Source organism: Ursus maritimus, unplaced genomic scaffold (genome assembly GCF_017311325.1).
Source record: "Ursus maritimus isolate PB19 unplaced genomic scaffold, ASM1731132v1 scaffold_13, whole genome shotgun sequence".
NCBI classification, from domain to species: Eukaryota; Metazoa; Chordata; class Mammalia; order Carnivora; family Ursidae; genus Ursus; species Ursus maritimus.
The window spans coordinates 45,735,971-45,751,440 of NW_024423675.1; the positions used below are offsets into that span (position 1 = coordinate 45,735,971).

Genomic DNA, 15,470 nt, shown 5'->3' on the forward strand with positions numbered 1-15,470 from the left:
AAAGGTGTGTAGCAGCTCTGTCCTGGATCCCTTGGACCCCCTTCGTATACTACACAACTTCTTTGAGACATCGGGCTTCAGAGAGCCACACTTTGGGGCCAGACATCGTACCCTGATGTTTTTCTCAGTTATAAGCTGCTGATATTTCCCCCAAATCCTATCCTTCTCTGCAAACCCTATCTATTCCTCACGTGTCTGGTGGCCCTTTTGTCTGAGCCTGTCTTTTTTTCCACCATAACCCCATTCTCACAGACCCAGCTACATAAGCTAAAAGGGTTAAGGCTTTTTTTTTTTTTTAAGATTTTGTTTATTTATTTGAGAGAGAGAGCAAGCGTGCACGCACGAGCAGCGGGAGGGGCAGAGGGAGCCCAATGCGGGGCTTGATCCTAGGACCCTGAGACCATGACCTGAGCTGAAGGCAGTCGCTTAACCTATTGAGCCACCCAGGATCCCCACTAAGACTTTTTAAAAAATGAGTTAGATTTGGCGGGGCGCCTGGGTGGCACAGCGGTTAAGCGTCTGCCTTGGGCTCAGGGCGTGATCCCGGCGTTATGGGATCAAGCCCCACATCAGGCTCCTCCGCTATGAGCCTGCTTCTTCCCCTCCCACTCCCCCTGCTTGTGTTCCCTCTCTTGCTGGCTGTCTCTCTCTCTGTCAAATAAATAAATAAATAAATCTTAAAAATAAATAAATAAATAAATAAATAAATAAATAAATAAATAAATAATGAGTTAGATTTGGGACCCAACCATTTAATATTCCCCCCATGCTATGTGTTAGGCACTGGGCTAACAGCTACATATATAGTGACGAATGGACTAGGTATGGTCCCTGTGCTCCCATACCTTACAGTGTAGGAACTATGGTACAGTGAGAGGCAGACTGGAGCCAGACACCAGGGTTCAAGTCCTGGTTGGGCCACCATTTGTAGATGTAACATTGGACAAGTCACTTTAGCTCTCAGAAACTCCTCCCCCGTTTGTAAAACATCGGGCTTTTATTTCTAAATTATTTCCTGGCCTTTTACATTCAATGATTCTATAAAGTAAAATACTCTCACGTTGTGTTATAGGAGGGCGGCAAATGTTATCAAACTTGATTGTTGTAGGGACGCAAGACCTAATAGAGATTGTCTAAATTGCTGACAGCTTTGAGCCACCTACACTCTATGTATATCCCCTGCAGAAAGTATAGGGTGATTGTCAATGCTTACCATGCAACAATTGCACCCTGAAGTCTTTGGATTCTGTAGAGGGATTTACTGAATAGAAGGGAAGATGCCAGCCTTGGGGAAAGGATTTGATAATACCTTGCACGATTTAACACCAGCTGGAGAGTGGATCCTCCACTTCCCATTGTTATGCTCCGGTTTAGTGGAATGACTCCATTTGAAAGCCACCGCTGTGCCTTTGTGAGCAGTGGCAGGAGCTCACGTATTGTTCAGGGCCCCCAAGAACATCTTAGAGAAACCAGGAGACCACATTCGAAATACAAAAGTTGAGTTACTTTACCAGAGGCAAACACAGCACAGAAATCTGTTGCATGTGCAGTAATTTCTGACAATCAACTCTCTGCCTTCTCAGATACAGATCTATGGAAAGCATGAAGCGAAGCATGAATCCAAATAAAAACTGTTTTTCAAATAAATATTAGGTAATATTCCAGGGGAGGCTGATGGTTCTTCTACTGTGCAATGCCCATGTGTGGTTCAGTCTTTCCCTATTAGCAGAAGGAAGCTTAGAGAGATGTTATATAAGTGTTTTGCTACATTCCACTATGTCTAGGGTAAATAAATAGCCTTCTTCAAAGGATGTTTTTTAAGGAAAGAAAATACCCATCACAAAAGAACCCTCTTTTGTTTGTTTTATGGCTGAAGGATGGCTTTATTTAAATTAACAACCCCTTGTGATATGGGGTGGGAAACGGGGTGAATCCACTGGGCAAGGCAGGGTAGCTGGTCTTGGCTTTGCCCTTGATTGGCTTTTTGACCTTAGACATGAGAATACATTTATCTAGCACTTTCTTTGAATTTGAAATGCAAATAGCAGTAATTTCTATACCTTTTTCTTAGCTTGCCTGTTGATTAATCGGGGTAAATCACATGGAGTTCTCCAGGAGACAGGCTTGCTTTTAGTATAAGCCCACTGAGTAATACTCATTGAGTCACTAGTGTATTTAGAACTGTGATCAGAACTGAATTGATCCGCTAAAATATGTGAGACGTTTAGACACCTGGGAATACCTGATCATTATAAAATGTGGCCAGCATTTTAAAGAAATAGCTGTAAATACTTTTCTGACTTTAGAAACCCTGGTAACTTACATGAAAGAGAAGGCATTCAAGTTCCTCGACATTCTCTTCTGACTGCTTTCCATAGTAGTAAACTGTTCCTTCTTCTGTTCTTTCTTGTCTTCTGCTTCCTACCCCTGCAGCCTTTTGTTCTTCTTTACTCGGGGGTTCCTCTCTTACTCACAAGCGCGTGGAATCAGTACTTTAAAACTTAGGGCCAACAGAGGCTGTGGGAGTCAGGTGACACGGTCTTTTGTTGGGAATGGCAGAAAGATTATATTACAGTGGTCTAGTTCCCCAAGGAAAAGAGGCTTTTACCATCGAACAGTTCAGCTGATTAAGGAAGAGCCAGGACTGAGGGTCCTGTCTGAAGAGATAACAAACAAAACCCCAAAATGAATGCCATCTAAAACGCCAAGACACTGTAAACAGTCTACTATCAAAGCCACAGCACTCAGGAAATGCGGAGATAGTGTGGTTTCCATTATTGGTGTTAGCATTATTTTATAAAATGTATGGGGTACATATGATAAGGTCCACACGTAAAACTGGCTCTCTTGTGATTTGGCAGATGAATTCTGCTAAATTTAAGGAGAAGTCGGGTGGAAACAGAAACAATGGAGTAAACGTAAGGAACACACACGATCACTGAGTTGAGAAAAGCAGCCCATTGTGAACAATTAAATGAAATAAGGCCGAATCACATGGATTTGCTTTTCAAGTGACATGGAATTATTTTCTTTTACTGTTACCAATTCAATTTATTTCACTTCTTTTAACAAAACTTTTCAGGTTTAAATGATCCTCTCCTTCAAATGTCCCCTCATGTTTCGTCCTCTTTCAAGGCTCTTCTACTGGGTCAGGGCCTCTTTTCAGGCGTCCCAACATTTGCAGGCAAGCTAATCCTCTCCCATGAGGGACTCTGAGCTTTTCGCTCAGCCCACTACTGTAGCAGGTACTGTAGAGCACATGTCCAATGATATGCTCCTTGCCATCAGGAGGCCCTCTTTGAAGTTAGTGGTCCCTTCTGAGTTGTCTTCACTCTCTGTACTAGCCCCTTCCCCAGCACCGGCCCCTCTTCATGTGACTGTTGACTTCCTCTTCTGGCTGAACTGTAAGCTCCTGGAGGACGAATGCTCTCTCCTTCACCTTGTATTCATAACATTTACTGTGATGATTGATCCTTACTGAAATAAATATTCCACAGGGCGCCTGGGTCGCTCAGTTGGTTAAGCGTCCGTCTTTATCTCAGGTCATGATCCCAGGGTCCTGGGATGAGTCTCATGTCCCACTCCCTGCTCAGTGGGAAGTCTGCTTCTCCCTCTGCCTGCTGCTCTGCCTGCTTGTGCACACTCTCTCTCTGTCAAATAAATAAATAAAATCTTTTTTTGTTGTTTTTTTATAATAATTTTTTATTATGTTATGTTAGTCACCATACAGTGTATCCTTAGTTTTTGATGTAATGTTCCATGATTCATTACTTGCATATAACACCCAGTGCACCATGCAATACGTGCCCTCCTTAATACCCATCACCGGCCTAGCCTGGTCACCCACCCCCGCCCCTCTGAAGCCCTCAGTTTGTTTCCCAGAGTCCCTAGTCTCTCATGGTTCACTGCCCCTTCTCTATACCTCCCCCTTCATCTTTCCTTCTTCCTCCTACCGATCTCCCTGCTATTTCTTATGTTCCATAAATGAGTGAAACCATATGATAATTGTCTTTCTCTGCTTGACTTATTTCACTTAGCATAATCTCCTCCAGTCCCGTCCGTGTTGCTGTAAATGTTGGTAATTGTTCTTTCTGATGATGGCTGAGTAATATTCCATTGTACATATGGACCACATCTTCTTAATCCAGTCATCTGTTGAAGGGCATCTCGAGGGGCGCCTGGGTGGCTCAGTCGTTGAACATCTGCCTTCAGCTCAGGGTGTGATCTCAGCATTCTGGGATCGAGCCCCGCATCAGGCTCCTCCGCTGGGAGCCTGCTTCTTCCTCTCCCACTCCCCCTGCTTGTGTTCCCTCTCTCACTGGCTGTCTCTCTATCAAATAAATAAATAAAATCTTAAAAAAAAAAATGAAGGGCATCTCAGCTCCTTCCACAATAAATAAATAAAATCTTTAAAAAAATTAAATATTTCACTGTCAAACCAAAAATGTGTGTTTTTTTTTAGAATTGTTTACAAAGTAAGCAACGTTTTAAAAACCTGCATGTTAAGCTTTCAATCAAATTTATCTCTGAATTGCATTCTAAATTGCAAATAGTCCTGTCCTTCTGCTGCTGGTAGCACCGAAGATTCCTTCATTTCCTTACACATGGTGTCCCCTCTGCCTGGAACCCTCCACCCATGTCTTCTTGGCTAACTCCTCCTTATACTTTCCATCCCAGCTGGTCTCTGCTTCTTTTCTGTTATCTCCTCTTTGCTCCTGCCCACCCAGTCTCAAACAACTTCCCCTAAAATAATCACTCATCACACCCTGATTTTTCCTTAACAGCATTATTGAAAAGTATAAGACAAAAAAGAAAAAGTATAAGAGATACATTTCTTTGATGGTTTGTTTCTTCGACTAGATTATTCTCTACATGTGAATAGACAATTTATATATTTAGTTCAGGATTATATTTCTAGCACCTAGCTCAGTGTGTGTATGCAACTAATATTTGTAAAATTATGATTTTTCTTTTGCTTTTTCTACTGTGTGTTAAAGTTACTGTAGGAATACATAGACAAATAAGATATTGTTTCTAACCTTAAGGGGAAATCTATGTCTCTGATGCCTTTCAGTTGAAAAAGACACATGATGTTGGGGATTAGGAAGAATGCAAAGCTCTAGAAAGTGAGTATTGGAATGTTTTCTTACCATGAAATATATAATAGTTGTACATTTGTTAAAGATTGATTAAGAAAATTCACGGTGATAGAAAACTACATATTTATTCAGTAATGTGATTAAATAAGTTTATGTGTTGTGAATCAGAGCATTACATTAATTTGAGGGATTGTGGTATATATGGGGAGAGATACATACTATCACTTTCTGCTAAATTTAAAGTTTGGTAGCTACATACATATATCAGTCGCCCTGCAATAACAGCACCAGGGTCCCCAGACTTTGGTTTCTGGGTATCTAGGGTTCAAGATGAGGAAATCAGTGCCTCAGGGATATTGCCAGGAGAAGAGGAAAGTCCCAGAGTGTTTGTGGCAGGGTATCCATTCAGAGATTTGCCAAGTGCTAGTCCTCTTGGCATTGACATTTAAGTATGCCCCTCAGTTTGGCATTTAAAAACATTTTTTTTCATCTTCCTTTTCAAGGCTATCTCTATTAATTTACTCTTTAAATAACCAGCAGTTGTTTGGTATGTATTTGGGGATGCCCATGTTTAGTTAAAAAGACACTGTTCTCCTCTATTTTCCTTAAGCTGTGATAGACGGTATAGAAATAAACATTTTGAGAGTACAGCAAGCCAAGGTGTTATGTAATAGGTAGAAGCAAACCCATAAATCATCAAAAAATGCATAAATATTTATAGCATGTAGCTGTTTAGGGTATTGAAATAAAAAAAAAAAGTACTGTCACCTTTCTTTTAAAATTTTAGTCAGGAAATCTTGAGGTAAAGCAAAGAGACCTTGTAGGCAATGAAGCTGATGTAACAGCTAACACTTAACGTTGAGCTAAAATGTGTCAGATACCATCCTAAGTGATGTGTAGATATTAATTCATTTAATCTTTATACCAACTGTAGTGGATGCTGTAGTGTGGCCAACAGATCTCCCCTCTAGGACAAGGCGTCTGTTCTCTCATTTCCTGAGGGGTGGTTTGCTGACAGCTTTTGGCTAAATCCCTCCCTGGAAATTGCCCTTGGCAGAAAGGAGCTGCCTGGCCCAAGGTTGCGAACCTGTCCAGGGATAGCCTACATCCAGCCATTGGTCCATTCAGGGGGACAAAGGTCCAGTTGACTTGCCTCAGTTGAGGAGACGTCTGCAGGGCCATCCTAGCTCCAGAGCTCTTTGTAGGAACAGCTAAGGCTCTGTTTCTACTGTGTTCCAGTTCCACTCCACCCTCTCCTCAAACTCCTTCCCTCCCTGCCTTTCTGATGTTTTTCCTGAGAGAACTCCCTGCACACATTTCTATCTCAGAATCTGTTTCCTAGGGAATCAGACAGTCACACCAACTTCATAATTTTTCTCATTGGATTGGTGAGGAAACTGGGGCCCAGAGGAGGAGTAATTAGCCTATCGTGACATAGTAAGGATTCAGACCCTAGTAGCCCAGCTCTGGAACGAGTATTTTTGGCCACTATGTTCTGTCTTAAAATAGGACGAGGGTAACAGATGGGTTCTGCCTGTTCTGGTTCTGCCTGCGTCTCAGGTTTAATCTTGCTTTGTGTCCTCTCACCTTCTCCTCTTTCAGTCATGCTGGCCTGCCTGTAGTCCCCGTTACTGGTCCTGCATGAGGGAGCGAATTCCTCAGGCAGGGGGATTGGGATATTAGGATGGAGGCTGGAGATGATTAGCATCTTAGAGGAGGACTTTGACCACAGCAAAGAGAAGAAAGAGTAAAATGTGACTGATATTATGGTTAGTAAATAATAATTTATGAAATGTAAATCTGAGGTTCTCAGCTTGGGGCAAGGCGTTTTGTGCTCAGCACCGTATTAAGTTCTTATTGTAAGGCATACAGGAGATAATGTATGCAGCCTTTGAAATTTATAATCATTTTGGGATGAGAAAAACACTGGATAAGAAAGAACAAGAGAACGACACAAGGTAATATCTGATCAAGAGCAAGATAATGTGACATACTCTAAATACATTTGTGAGACTCTTTAGATGAAATGAGGGAACTTCAGCTACAGGAAATATTATGAAAATGAAATTAATTACTAAGAGTTAATGATGAGTTTGTATTGCATCCTCGTAAGTTGAAAGGAGAAGGAAGATCATTCTTGGCAGGGAAACAGATGGGATCATGTAAAGAGAGGCATTGTCTTATTTAATCTCCCATTTCTCTGAGATGAGTGCGTAATCAGAATTTAAGAGAAAGTGGAGGTACAGAGACATAGGGTAGCTTGCTGGGACTGGCCAAACTGGTGAGCTGGGGAGCCAGGACCTGAACTCAGACAAGCTGCTTCCAGAGTGCACGACCTTAATCACCATCCTTTGGAGCACAGGGTTTGCGGTGGACCAGGTGGGTCAGGTTGTGAGGATGTTAAAACTGCAGGCTGCAAGAGTTCAGAGAGCTCCGTTAGGCGATCGAAGACCTTCATAATCAGGGAAAAGCATGGGTTCGGACGGCAAACCGATGAGCGTTCTCATTCAGCGCCAGGCATTACTGGAAGAGTTGCTTAGCCATTTTAAGGCCCAGTGTTCTCTATGATAAAAATGGGAATGACAAAACGTAACTCTCAAGGTCGTAGAGAGGACTAAATATGACGTCTGTAAAGCACTGTGTGTAGCACCTAGCATGATTGTCGCAGGCACTCAGCTACTAGATGGCAGTTGCTGTTGTGCCCGCGTAGATTATTAAACGTGGCCGGAGGTGCCTGGACAAGATGGGACCAGAAGACAAAATACTGAAAATGGAATTTTAGGAAGAGAGAGATGGTGCACAGCGTATGATGGGCTGAAAAAGGATGGGATGTGGGGGAGGGAGTTGGATGCAGGTAAATTGAATACCACAAATTAGGATTTGCCAGTAGGAGAAGGATAACATGCAGCTGGGCACTGGTTGCAGAAGTATAGAGGAAGGGGGAGACGGAACGATACCATAGAGGGAGAGTTGATAAGATACTGTACCTCGAAGAGAAGAGGCAGTGGAAAAGAGCTAAAGGGAAAAATGGGGAAATTGAGGGAGACGCAGTAGTTGGGAACACGGTGATAAATGCTGATGTTGAAGTGAAGTGACAGATGCGAACATCATTGAGAAGAATCCGAACCGTGGAATAAGGAATAAAAGGAATTAAGAAAGCAAATGGTCCCACTAATTTTGATCTCGAGAGGTGGAATTTCTGCTTTGTAATCTTTCTGGCTAAAATTTTGAGGGCAAGAGAGTCAAGAAATGTGACTGCCTAGAACTGGGGCCATCCTTGCATAAAAGGGAGCTGAAGTGTTAGGAATGGGTGAAATTGGGTTTCTTAAGGGACAAGATAGAGTGACACATGCAGATCACAGGAGGGGTAGATCCTGCCTGCTTATAAACCAGATCCCTTCCTACGTGGGTTTGGTGGTATTCTTCCTCTGAAACCTACCAATTCTAAGACTGACTCAGTGATTTTTCAGATTTTCACTTGAGGACATTTTAGAATAAAATTTCAAGACCACTGTGTTTCTTCTGTTCTTTTACTTTAAGAGCAACACGATGGAATGCCTTGCCAACACCAAAGGGTTCATAAGAACTATTTCTGTTTTTCCAAAGGGCTTAATAAGGAAGCAGCTTATTCTCTCTGAGGAAAATGACACTTTGCAGAGGCCAAATATATTTCTGTAAATTGTGAAGGATAATAATATTGTTCCAATTAAGCTCTTCATACTCACAGTATAGAGGCCAATCTGACCTTATACAAATAGGACAGTAGGAGAAAAAAAGATGCTCCTGTCAAAAATGCTCTCACCTGGAGGATAAATGTCACAAATAAGCAGTTGCCAAAAAACTCTAGAGAAGCTAGAAGCATCATTTTATTTTTCTAAAAAGATGAATAAATGAATTTGTAAATTGAGAAACTGTAGGGAGCTGGAATAAGGGAATTCGAATGTATCAGCCATGCTGAGCCAAGTGGCCTTTCTCAGAGTCTAGAATTTCTTATTTTCCAATAACAAAGCCTCAAATCCCTCAGGCAAACGGTCCTAGAAAAAATTTTTCATTATCGGCTCATTAGATGAATTTAACTCTGAGCTCTTGAAATGTATTTGTTTTACTGAGTATTAGTGATGCCTTCTAGAAGGTTTCCTCATTTTTTTCTGCCCTAAAGATGGTGAGGGTCAGGTTCTGATAAAGGTCCATCTTTTTTTTCCTTTTTGCAGACTTATAAAGAAAGATGGAGAACAAAAACCCCAGGAGAAGACTTTCCTTAGTCTATCTGTGAGCCATAATGTTGTCTATTTATGTGTTTTTAAAATATACAGTGGAAAATTATTTTTATAGTCAGTGAAATATATTAGCGGTGTGAAGAAGGAGGAACTCGCTACCGTACTTAAAATTCAATTAGCTTGGCTGCAGGCTTGGCGTAAGATTAGCTTGCATAGTGATTTTTTTCTCTCCTTAAATGCTCACATTTTATTCTCAACCATTAATATAAATGTTCACCATGAAGGATCAATAAATGCCCTGGAAACTTTTTTTTTTAATTAGAGAAATTTCGCCTGTTTAAGGAAACAAATGTACTCGGGGAAGAAATATACTATAATCTCATGCCCATTAACCAGGCATGTACTCATGCTACCTGTGGCTCTTTTGGGAAAACCTCTCATTTGAAATTCCTAATTTCTGTTCTGTAACATGTTGTACAATATTTGACTTTAGAGGGCAGTTGAATGGCTTTTTTGGTGGGCGATTGCAAAATGTGCCAGTCAAGTCCATGGTGGTAAAAGCATTGACCCAGCATCATACAAGGGAATCTTCCTGAGTGACACCCTCGAACCACAGCAGTTTTTCATTGGGGATTTACCCCTCCAGTTTCTCTTATCTTCCAGGGCAGAAGCTCCAAGATGGCCTTTCCAATGGTCTAGATTCTCTTACGCTTGGGTTAATTAGGAACCTACCAGTCCAAATGTTTAATCCACAGAATTCATTTTAAAAGTGACATCTTATAGGGAGCCCTGTGGAACAAGGAACTTATGGGGATGGTGGTGGTGAGGGGCATATGGGGTGAGGAGCTGGGGAGAATAGTGTTAATCTTTTGCTGATTCTTTTTTTTTTTTTTTCACAGTCTTGAGGTCTTTAATTTTTTTTTTTTTCATTTATCATGCCATGAATTCATAGGGAATGGATTCCAGCAGCTCAGTCTCCTTTCCATCCGTTCCCCCAAAGTGTGCTTCTCTGGGTGGAGCAGGCTGGTGCTTCCGTTGACCCCAAGTAGCTTTCTCTTTGGCTTCCTTCTTTTTCTGATCATTTTCCTTCATGCTTTTCAGAAAGCTGTCTCGGCTCTTTGAGTGGTTAATATGCTCAAAACTTACGTTAGTTCTCCTGGCAAGAATCTTGCTCTTAACTTGTTTGTTTGTTTGCAACACTGCCAACAGCATGCTGGGTGACACTGTAGACTCTTCCAGTTTTGCCGTGCTAACAATTGAGGGACATTCCTTCTTGAACAATGCCCATTCCCCTGATGTCCACAATATCCCTTTCTTGTAACAAGATTTGCATGTATGTGGCCAAAGGAACAACTCCACGTTCCCTAAAAGGCTGAGAGAACATATAGCAGGTACCTCTCCTCTTTCCCTTTGTGTTGGTCATTTTGGCAAATTACTGGAAAACGGCGGTTCTGGCCAAAAGGCCCTTTAGCTGATTCTAAGGCCACCTGGGACTGTTGTGTATTACTGTTGTCTGTGAGGAAGAGAGGGAAGACATCACCCAGATTCTTCTTATCTCATGAGTTTCTGTTCATGAAACAAGAAGAATGATTCCAACTCTGAGAACAGCCTTTCCCCCCAAGGCACTATGTTAGGAATGGGACTAAATCTTGTTTCTCCATCTACCTGTGCGTGCACAGAGTCTCTTATGCTGGAATAAATTAGCAGCACTCCTGTCTTAACTCAGTGTCCAACACTGTATGAAAAATGACCTGCTCTTACAGAGAATAACTAAGCTCACACAGGTGATATATTTCATTTTTGGAGAAACTAAAAAGCAATTTCTTATTAGAAGCCCAATATTTTTGTGAAGGTTGAATCCGATGCTACTTAAGAAAACTTCTAGCTGTTGAAATGTAGAATGCGGAGAAGAGTCAAATCCAGGAAGATCCCTTTTCTCTAGCACCTATTTATTTTCACTATATTATGAATTAGGTAGTTCTGTTTGCTTTAAGCTTTTGTGTTCTGTTTTGTTTTTCTGACTTGGTTCTCCTCTGATGATGTGAGTTCTGTCAAACCTGACCACCCTCCTCTTTTCTTACCTGTTTTTCATTCCCATCTTTGCTGGTGTAAAGGCAGCTTCATTCTCACAGATATCTGTTCTTAATTTGTGCACTTACTTATTTAGCAATTTGGTGAAGAAATGTTGATATTTTCTTATACTGTTTTACCTCTTCTATCACTTATGTGGTCTTTTGTTATTGTCTACACTTTCTTGTTGATGTTCTTTTCAGATGAAAATGTCCAAAGATTACATGAGCTTTTTACCTAGTCCTTGCTTAAGTTTTTAAGTGTTTTTAAAGAGGAATTTATTGTTTGTTTGTTTGTTTGTTTGTTTGTTTTGAGAGGGAAAGAGGTAGGGTATGGGGCAAGGGGAGAGAGAGAGAGAGAGAATCTTAAGCAGGCTCCATGCCCAGTGTGGAGTTGGCATGGGGCTTGATCTCATGACTCTGAGATCATGACCTGAGCTGATAGCAAGAGTCGGACGCTTAACTGACTAAGCCATCCTTGTCCCCCAAGAATTTATTGTTTTAATTTCATTAAAAACATTTGTTTGAAAAATAAGCAAAATTATAATTACTTGTTGAAAACATTTCAAAAATACAAAAGTATAATACAGGGCACAAAGTGAAATTCTTTTTATATCGCTTAATCCCACTCCCCAGAGCTAACAGTTTGGCATATATGCTTCCAGGTATTTTTCTATGTCTTTACAAATTTACCTTTATATCTATCTATTTATCCATCTATCTGTCTTTCAACCAATCAGCCATCCATCCATCTATCCATCTAGCTATCCATATTTTCTTAAAACAAATGAAATATACTATAATCAGTCAATTCTCATTATTTGCAATAGTTATATTCTATAAAATTGCTCTAAACACTAAATTAGTGAATACTGAACCATTGCTCCTAGAGGAAATTCAGAGTTAGGTTCCTGTGAGCCTCTGGTCATAACATTTTCATCAACTGATCAACAAAAAACCTGTTTTGTATGTATTTCTGTCTAAAGACACCTTATTCGTTATATATTATTAACTCTTTAATACTGAACTCATAGCCAACAACACTATAACTCAGGTCTGAACAAAGCTCATCTAACAGACATATTTTCTCTGTAAGGTACATTATGGACTTCTTGTGCTTAAGAACAGCAGACAGCACTTAAGCACAACTTAGGGAGCCATTTTAAATGGCAAAATCAGGGCCTCCAGGTGGTTCAGTTGGTTAAGCTTCTGCCGTTGGCTCGGGTCATGATCTTGGAGTCCTGCAATCGAGTCCAGTGTCGAGCTCCCTGTTAGCAGGGAGCCTGCTTCTCCCTCTCCCTCTGCACCGCCCCCCCCACTTGTGTTCTCACTCTTTCTCAAATAAATAAATAAAATCTTAAAAAAAAATAAACAAAAATCAAATGCAAAAAAATGTAGCACTAAATAGACCATGAGAAGGACATGTGTTTGTAAAGTGAGAGCTGAAATAAGACAGAGCATCACCTTGTTCAGCCTTAGCTGGAAACATGCACATTACGTGATTCAAAATTTTCACTGCTTTGTGCGTATCTGTGAATGACTGCCAGTGCACCGTGAGCATTGATTTTTGGGTTACAAATACATTTTAATGGTTAGGCAAATTCACAAATATGAAATCTGTAAATAGTGATGATTGACTGTGTATCTCTCTACAATGTGTTTTTCTTTCCCTATTCAACAATAATTTATAGACATCCTTCCATGCACCTCACGTTTGTTGAGAACCTACCAGGCACTGTGCTTAGTGCTCAGATACTACGCTGGACAAAACAGTACAGAATCTGTGTTCCTAAGGCTTAAGTCCATTAGGAATAGATAATGTAATGCTAGGTAGTTGTAAGTGTTCTGAAGAAAAATAGAACAGTAGAGAATGACAAAGAGGGTGGTCAGCTACAGTGGTTAGGGAAAACTTTCTGATGAGGTGACATTTGAACAAGATTTGAATGACTTAATAGAATCAGCTAACTAGATCAAGAAACAAATGAAGATTATGCTTTAGGGCTGCTCACCCTGTAGTTCCTGGGAGGGGTTCTAGTGGTGGCCTTTTGTCTCTGTAAAATTGGACAATAGGATATTTTAACTGCAGTCAGATAAGACCACTGCCACTTTCCTCTCTGACTTGCCTTCTGCCATTCTTTTTCTTAAGTTGGGTGTTGTTAGCAATGAACATTTTTGGGAATTGGCTAAGGCCATGGTGTATTGTTCAGTGTTTAGCAATGGACTCTCAGGAAATGAAAGCCCTAGTTTGTAGCACTTCTTACTTTCTGTGGTGTAGATACTCCCACCAAAGCCAATTTTAAGCTATCAGCGTGAGGTCACAGGAAATGGAGTGGGAAGAGATACACACTAGCATACCATTACATAGTATTTCCACCATACAGATATAATAGATGTAATTTCAAGAACGTAAGTTAACATGTTCCTTTGAACTTGCATTTTCTATAAAGTGGTAGTTAAATATAGACCCTTGGTCAGATTAAGTTTTTTTTTTTTTTGACAATGTTATTGGTACTATCACATGCATCCATCAGGAGATCCATAATATATGTAGTCTTGCCTTAAATAATTTGAGTATTTGCCAGCCTGAAGGGCAAAGGACAGCTCTAAGTAATTTATTGAACATTCTTCTGGAATAGTGAATCTATTAAAAACAGGTAAGAATAACTTGCTTTTGTTGGAATGACCATAATCTTTTCAAGAAGCAGCATTACTTACCACAGTGATTCCAACTGGAACATTGGCAGTACATGTAGAGTAGATGATGTGATTTCTAGTCATTGGTGAATGAGTGAACAATTTAATCTTTTGTGTTGATCAATGTTGAGGTTAAAGGGTTGAAGCTATTACTTATAGGTTTTTTGATTTTTAAGGTAAAAGAAAAAGTACTGCGTTTCCTTGTGCTAAAGGCAAGAAAAACTGATAAGGCTACGGAGGGATGCTTTTTGAACAGTGTTTTCGCCCTTTCGGCTACCTATGGGATCTTCTCTCTGGTTTGGCCTTAATGTCATCATGAGTACAATTTTTGGCCTCAGACATTTAAGTTCCTGGGAGTCCCATTCTCCCCTTCAGCCTGTGCCCTCCTGAGGTGTTACTGACCCGTCCATCTGTGGCTCTACTCTGGTTGATAACTCTCAAAGTAGACAGTCTTTTCTCCTTTGCTTCCAGAATTAACACCACCACCTCCTACTCCCAACCCCCCCACCAACAAATACACATAAACCAGCACATTCTCATTCTTCTGCTGTCACAGATTACTCTAACTCTGATGTCAAAGTTCCATGGGCCTTATATGAGGGACCTCTGATATAATATGAAGAAATGAAGGTCAGGAAGAGTATCCAGCTTCAAGGGATGAATCTGAAAGGAATGAGGAAAGATCTGAGTGTCTTAAGAATCGATCTGGGATCATCCAACACCCGCGACATGGGCCCAAACACAAAGTAAATATCCAAGAGACACAGGAAGAATAATGACTGAGTAAGCCAAGTGACTTTTTTCTTACTGACTCTGGGGTCAAGTTTACAAAAACCTTATGCCAATTCTATGAAGATGTTTAGGGTTCTGTAAACTTCCGGCATTTCACCCAATGGATGTGATTCCAAGTCTCACTTGTTGGTTGGGAATATTGGAAAGGGGCAGTGAGCCTGTTAAATTGGGCTCTCAGGGCCTCTGAGGGCAGCAGAGCACTGTGTGACCACTGCAAGCAACAGGAGTAGGGGAGAGCTCACACCCTGCACCCGTTGGCCCAGTGTTACCCATATCTGAGTCAACTCTCCAAGTCCCCATCTGTCAGCATTTTAGCTCTATTATACTTGGAGGTAGCAAGTAATTTTCGAGGTGCACACTAATGATCTATAGCATGCTCACAATGGCTGGGCCCAAGGACATCCTCCAAATTATTCTTTACTGTCAATTAAACCCAGAACCTAGAGTATAGGCATTAGTTGGCCACTACTAGTACTTGGCCCAGAGCGCTTCAGAACATTCTTAATAGCCTGTGTCCTCTCCTGACTTCTGTGTGATTTTTGCATTGTCAAGACCACACTTGAGACTGTCTTCAGACACCAGCCTTGGGACCACCTGAA

At 40.9% G+C, this 15,470-nt stretch overlaps 1 long non-coding RNA gene and 1 pseudogene across 4 annotated transcripts in view; one reads left to right on the forward strand and one right to left on the reverse strand.

Annotated features, from left to right (window-relative positions):
- Nucleotides 1-15,470, forward strand: part of LOC103663357 — a 154,476-nt gene that overhangs the window by 61,651 nt on the left and 77,355 nt on the right. The gene's annotated exons all lie outside the window — the stretch shown is intronic.
- Nucleotides 10,196-11,113, reverse strand: LOC121102283 (annotated as a pseudogene).